This window comes from Dipodomys ordii, unplaced genomic scaffold (assembly GCF_000151885.1).
Source record: "Dipodomys ordii isolate 6190 unplaced genomic scaffold, Dord_2.0 Scaffold7, whole genome shotgun sequence".
In the NCBI taxonomy this organism is placed as follows: Eukaryota; Metazoa; Chordata; class Mammalia; order Rodentia; family Heteromyidae; genus Dipodomys; species Dipodomys ordii.
Genome location: NW_012267223.1, coordinates 13,021,455 through 13,026,625, shown reverse-complemented (window position 1 = coordinate 13,026,625; position 5,171 = coordinate 13,021,455).

The following is a 5,171-nucleotide window of genomic DNA, read 5'->3' as shown; positions in this document are numbered from 1 at the left end:
AGTGTATCTTCTGTAACAAGTTTCAATCAAGTTGGACTAGCCAGTGCCAGTGGCTCACACTAGCTACTCAGGAGGCTGAGATCTGAGGATCACAGTTCAAAGCCAGCCTAGGCAGGAACATCTGTGAGACTCTTATCTCTACTAAACTACTTTTTAAAAAAGCCAGAAATGGAGCTATGGCTCAAGTTGTAGAGCACTAGCCTTGATCACAAAAGCTAAGGTCAGCACCCAGGCCCAGAGTTCTAGCCTCAGGGATAGCAATCAATCAATAAAAAATAAATAATAAATAAATATCAAGTTGGACCAAATTACCACAAAAAAACTCATCATATCATTATTTCATCACTTGTTACTATAAAGATATTAATAGATTATTCACAGGAAGGGTGAAACTGGGGAAAGTAAAGGAAGGAGTAACACTGTCCAAAAATGAGAAATGTATTCGTTACCTGAATTATATAATGGTAACCCTTCTGTCCAATACCTTAAGAATAAAATTATATTTAGAAAAAGATTATTCACTCGTATTATATCCATGAAAATATATAGAAGACATATTACTATGTTAGTCTTCCAAAGTCTATATTCAGGACCTCACAGGGGTCCCATTAAATTGACCATGGGTGAAAATACCTACAGCACAGACAAGGACAAATGATCCACATCAGGGCCTCCACTCCCTACCACCTCTCACACGAGTTCTTCCACATTTCCCAGAACAGATCTGAAGACAGGCAAAAGAAAATGAGATCCAGGACATCCATTCAACCACAGATAGTACTGGAGCGATGACACCGAAGAGGAAGAGAGAAAAAAAAAATGCCTTCACGTGAAAGAGCTGTCGCTAAAGCATCACTTTGAACTCCAGGCTTGCTCTTCTTCCTCTCACACATCCCTCCTCTCCGACATCCAGTCTACCAAGCCCTTGTGTGAGATCCCTGAGCCCCAGCCCCTGGCTGCCCTGTGCATCGCTTGCCTACGAACGTGCTGGCTACATCTCATATATACCTGCCTGCAGAGCTCTTTGGGAAGCCACCGTGCTCCACAAGTGGGCTGTGTGTATTTATTACCACAGAGCCGCGTGTGGACAGCCTCATATATACATCTCACCTCCATCACTTCACACCTTCCCCGAGGTGCTTCCTGACCTCACATCGGGGGCCGTGCGCCCTGTGATTGGCTCTGATGGGAGCTGTGTTCTGCCAGCCAAAAGGCATGCAAGCCCACTTCTCACAGCCCATGGCTGCCACCCTCCCACAGATTAGGGGGAGGCAGGCGGGGGGAAGAGGGCCCAGACCTTCCTGGTAAACTTGTGCCGAAAGGCAAGCTATAAACACAGGACAGGCTGACCTACATATGGAAATGAGGCTTGTGGTTGGGACTGGCACTCAGCCACAAGCCTGTGGCCTCACTCCTGCAGAGTACCATGAGGGTGAACTTCATTCACGTGGGTCCCTCCTCTGCCCTGCCTCTGGTCATCTCTTACTTTATGGTGCCTCTTTCCAGGCTAGGGTCTTCTCCTTAAGCCTGACAATACTAATAACATCATCAATGCAGCTTGTACTTTCCCAGGGCACTTGCTGAATACTTTATATCCATTATCACATTGAATGACTGGGAAACCACCTCCCACCCTTTATAGATAAGGAAGTTGAGTTCCTATGAAGACAGGCCAAGGCTGAGCAGGTCAAGGTTAACATTGTTGATTGAGGCTCCCAAACCTGTGTGCCAGACTGGTAGGGATATTGGTGCAGGGAAAAAGCAGAAGAGATCAAGGATGGCACAAGTAGAAAGAAGGGGGTGGTGCACGAAGAACGGGCATCCACCAGGTAGCTTTGTAATGATTGAAGGAAAGAAGAGGAAAGGAAGAATGCCTCCAAGCCAGGCAGAGCTATTTATAGAGGACACTCCCGTGCTTTTCAAGAGACAGCAGTACACAGACCACCCAAGAGACCACGATGGAGAGGAAGACACCCTGTGGGCACAAGCTGCTCCCAGTTAAGATGGGCTCCCTGGGGGACACTCATCAGCTCAGTGTCCCAAGGGGTCTGGGCTGGAAGGTCCCCTTTGAAGACACAGCTCACATAATTCTCTTTCAAGATTTCAATCCAAAGCCTAGGGCTGGTGATTCACCCCTGTAATCCTAGCTACTCCAGAGGCTGAGATGTGAGGACTGAGGTTTGAAACCAAGCCAGAAAGGAAAGTCCGTAAGATTCTTATCTCCAATTAATCACTAAAACGCTGGAAGTGGAGCTGTGGCTCAAGTGGTAGAGCACTATCCTTGAGTTTAAAAAAAAAAAAACTAAACTAAAGAACAGAGATCTCAGGCTCTGAGTTCAAGTCCCCAATCTAAGGGGGCAGGGACCAATCCATCACGTCATTCACAAAATTACAAAATAGCCAAAAGGGATCCAGTCAACCTTGGGGAGAGGGACATACAGAACATTTAAGACATGTTTTATCAGTGGAAAGTGGCCTAGAGAGGCTTCCCTGGGCTTTGTCCCTTTGGTGCTCTAAGCCCAGAATTAGGTTAACCCCAGACTGACAGTGTCCACTTCCTGCTTTCATTGGCACACTACAAACTGCACAGTAATACATGTATGGGTGAGCCCCTCCCTCGCCTTTCCTTCTCTCCTTGCTTCCCGTATTCTTCTTTTCACACCTCCTATCTCCTCTCTACTACTCTAAAAGTAAACAATGTTCCTTCTTGGGTTGATCAGCCTGCCAGTGGGTTCCACTCATTTGCCTCTGCTTCTGCCTCTACCCTACCTTTCTCAACCAATCGCTGGCACAACTAGCAATTGGAACCAGGCAATCTGATGCAAGAGCCACTAGCCCTGACCACCAGATGCATGAGCTGCCCACTGGCTTCTGTTTGCAAATCTTCAAATTCAGAAAGACTCTTGGGGGTGTGGCATGAGTGGTAGAGTACTTGCCTAGCAAGTGCAAGGCCCTGAATTCAAATCCCACCAGTGAATTTTTTTAAAGGCTTTATGACCAGGTATCTTCCACATCATCTAGTCACTCCACCTGTTTCCTCAAGAGACAGCAAAGCCACATCTTTCCTATCTAGTTCTTCCCATTGTGGACTTTTTTTTTTCATTTTGGTCAATTATGGGGCTTGAACTCAGGGCCTAGAGTTTTTCCCTGAGCTGTTCTGCTCACACTTTGAGCCCTAGCTCCACTTGCGGTTTTTTTGGTGGTTAATTGGAGATAAGAGGCTCATGGACTTTCCTGCCTGCACAGGCTTTGAACTTCAATCTTCAGATCTCAGCCTCCTGACTAGCTAGGATTACAGATGTGAACCACCAGAGCCACCAGCCCATAGTGGACATTTTGGAGTTAAGTGTAGACCTTGACCACATCTGTCAATCTTCCCAAAGGTCATTTCATCAGGCCCTCTGCCTTGCAACAGGAAGGCAAGGGTGATGCCCAGTCTATTTGGTGGTTTTCAGAGCCCTTAGCCATTCCACTTCAACAGAGATAATGGAATCTAGCTATGTCATTTGGGGTCACCCATTTGGGACCTTCCCTAAATCAATCTCCCTTCTCCCCTACCGCATCCCAATTCCTTTCAGGCCAGCTCTCCACTGCAGTCCTCAGGGTCTGTCACTCCCATGCCTCAGGCCATAATAAACCCAGCCGAAATGCAAGTCCAAGCCCTGCCCATTGTCATCAAAGTAAACAGCCTGGACCCAGACGCCTCCCTCCCTCCCCAGAAGATTAATAAATCAGTCCCAGACGCCTATTGTTCTGGACTCAGTGAGAGTCAATTGCAGGATTTTAAATCTCTCAGCTCAGAGCAGCTGGCTGGCTATGAGAGGCCCCGCTCTGTCTCTGGGAAAGCTAGCTAGGGATGGAAATCAGAAAGAAAAAAAAAAAAAGGGCAGATCAAATAATCAATAGTTACCACACACACTTGGCCATCTCCCCATAGTATCCCTCAGGAAGCAGGATCCCCAACATCATCATGATTCTCACACAGTGAGGGAACAGGAAGGAGACAAAAAGTCAGGCTGGGGAGACAAGCTGGGGGGAGCAGAAAGAGGTAGGTCTGGTGGTCCTAGGGTTAGCCCTCGGATGGGTGGGGTCCCTCCACACCCTTCTCTGAACCTCACCAATGGCTAATTTCATCTGCAAATATTTGAATCTTTCCAAAAGGAGCCCTCACTGCCCAAAGCCACATGGTGAATTCCGGTTTATTATCCCAGAATTCCCCCCAGAAGAATTCATAGAAGTTCTTATATCTTAGACTTTATTGTCACTCCCTGACCATCCCTACCCCTTAGGCTTGGGTTTTGTTGTATGTTGTTTTGTGTTTGGTTTTTTTTGTGTTGTTGTTTTTTTTTAATCCCTAAACTCTCCTGGGAGACATAGTAAGTCAGCCACTGCCGCCTGAGTGGCTGCTAGCATTTTCCCCAACTGTTTATGTGGAAAATCATAAAAATATTTGGTGGCCAAAAAAAGAGTAGAGAAATGCTTTGGTGGTCTGATGCAATAGAAATGTCTTTTGGAAGAAAAAAGACGTAGCAGCAACTAGATGTCTTATTCTTACCCAGAAGCATGCTTAAGCACCGTATTGATTGAAAAGTACTAGGTGGAAGGCTTGTCCCCTTGAAAGACCTGCTGCTCCCCCCACCTCCAAGCAGACAAAAGCCCTGTTGGCAGCTGCACAGGCTAAGTCACTTAGAATCCGGCCACAGCGTTTGGGAAGAGCTGGAAGCAGAAATTTTTGTGGGCTGTGTTCTGCCCTGAGTCTGGTGTTAGATGCTCCTGTCCCAGAGGCCTATTTCTCCTGGCTACAAAGAGGAGGCAACAATGCTTTCTGGTACTGATGATGGTGGTGTTGGGGGTGATGTTGCTGTTGCTGCTGTTATTGATGCAAGAGAGAAAGGAAGAAAGAAAGAAGAAAGAAAAGCACTAGTGCCTATTATCACATAGCATATATAGCATGCCTATAATCCTATGATAAGCATGGCCTATAATCCTAGCTACTCATGAGGCTGGAGATCTGAGTATCACAGTTCAAAGCCAGCCCTGGCAGGAAAGACTGTGAGACAGTTGTCTCTAACTAGCCACCAAAAAGCTAGAAGTAGAGCTGTGGCTCAAAAGTGTAGAGTGTCAGATTTGAGCAAAAAAACTAAAGGACAGTGCCTAGGCCTTGAGTTCAA